The following is a 2,019-nucleotide window of genomic DNA, read 5'->3' on the forward strand; positions in this document are numbered from 1 at the left end:
GGCCCTGGCCGCGGCAGGCCCCCTCCGTCAAAACCGGGTCACTGACGCACACGATGGAGGCGCCGGCGCCCGCTTGCTGCCCCTCCCTGGGGCCAGGTTTGCGGGTGCCCCGGGGCCGACCAGCAAGACCCCGGGCCGGATCTGCAGGGCCCGGCTGCCTCTGTCGTCCGACCGTCAGTCGGCTCCTGGGGGTTGCCCCGGTGCCCCCACCCCCTCGCTGCCCCTGCCGCCGGGCCCAGGACTTGAGCAGAGCCCGGGCGCCGTTTCCAGGGCAGCCGTGGGTTGGGACGCTCGGATACTTCCTTTCGTGCCCGTGGCTGGCCCACAGGCTCCATGTTGGGGCTCGCCCGCCGCCCGCCCGCTCGTCCGCGCGCCGGGCCCAGGACAGCGTGGCCCTTTGGCAAGGTGTCCTGGGGCTGGCTTGAGTCGTCTGTCCCTGAGCGCTTGGCCGGAGGGGCCTCGGCTTCCCACCTTCTCGCTGAGAGCACGCGTGCGCCGGCTGCAGTCCCGAGGGGCTGTCTGCCAAGAGCCTGGGGATCCCGGCTGCAGGGTGCCGGAGCGTGGGTGGGCACACAGACCCCAGGGGAGTCCAACGGCACTCCTGCTGCAGTCTCTTCGTGCTCCTGAGAGCCACGGGCGGGAGCGGTTTCGTGCCGGGAGGCTCAGGCGCGCGCGTGGGCGGGAGGCTCAGGCGCGCGCGTGGGCAGGAGCCGGCGCAGGTTGAGAGTCCTGTCCTGCCCCCTGCTGAGGCTGCGGGGAAGCGCTGGTGAGTCATTTTTCCCCTCTGCTTGATGGCTGACTTCCTTGTTGGTGCTGCGATGGTGAGGGCCAAGGCTTGCTGCGGGGAAAGGCATTGCCCCCTTGCCCTTGGGCTCCCTCGCCAGGCTTGCATTGCAAGGAGCGTGCTGAGCAGCTCCGTGGGTTTGCCTGCGAAAGGCTGCTCCGGGTGCATGTAGGGTTTCCTGGGGGCTTTTCCTTGCAGTGCCGCTAGCTCTGGGTTGTCACGGTGACAGGTGAAGGAGGGCATGTGCAGGCCGGGGGAGGTATGGAGCAGGGAGAATCCCTGCAGCTGCCCCTGGTGCGAGATGCCCCCGAGTCTTTTGTGCTGGCTCCTGCAGCTGTTTGTGTTGGCAGGGCTTCCCTTGCGCTGATCTGCCTTCCCGGGCTGGGAAGGGAGAACCCAGGGCAGCAGCAGGTGCCTGCGGCCTGTGACCCACTGGTCTGGGGAGATCCTGGAGGAGGGTCTCCTGTGCGGCGGAGGTGGGTGCTGCCCCGTGCTGCAGGAGGGGAGCAGCCTGCGGACACCCGCGCTGGCAGGCAGTAGCACAACTTGGGGCCGCGAGGCTGTGCGGTGTGGGAGCTATTAATCAGGGTGGGAGCCTGCAAAGCGGTGAGGAGCTCAGGCTCTTTGAGGGGGGAGTCTCCATGCATTGGTGCCCCTTGCCCGCATGGCGGCCGTTAGCAGGACCTGTGTGCAGAGGTCAGCAGCTAGGGAGGAGCTGTGGTTGTCTATGCCCAGGTCCTGGTGCGTCAGCTGCTGCAGGCGCCGCTTTGCTGGAGGTTGCGCCGGTGCCCTGCTGCAGCTGGGATGCCCGAGCGTGGGCCTCGGGGCCCCTGGTAGCTGGCGCGGTCAGTCTCTGGGTGGCCTGGCAGTGTGGTCTGCCCAGCTCTGAGCACCAGGAAGCAGAGGCCAAGAGCATGTTGCCACCAGCCCTCTCTGTCCAACTGACCTGGGCTGTGCAGGCGCTTCCCCTCAGCGGCTGGAGGAAGAGCCCCGGCCTCGGGGAGGCTTCGTGACAGTCTCCTTCCTGCCTGGTTTGGCGCCTTCCCTGGGGAAGCTGCCGAGGAGCTGTGACCGGGGCGGGGGGGTCGGCGCGCTGGAACGAGCTGCTGGGCGTGGGCAGGGCAGGAGGTGGCAGCGGGGGCCCCCGGGGTGGGTGGGTGGGTGGGTGGGCTGTGCTGAGCCTTGGGCCCCTCTATCCGGCTGGGCACCCATGGCCCCTCCCACCACCCCCAGCC

The sequence above is a fragment of the Alligator sinensis genome, unplaced genomic scaffold, assembly GCF_000455745.1.
Source record: "Alligator sinensis unplaced genomic scaffold, ASM45574v1 scaffold2383_1, whole genome shotgun sequence".
NCBI lineage: Eukaryota > Metazoa > Chordata > Crocodylia > Alligatoridae > Alligator > Alligator sinensis.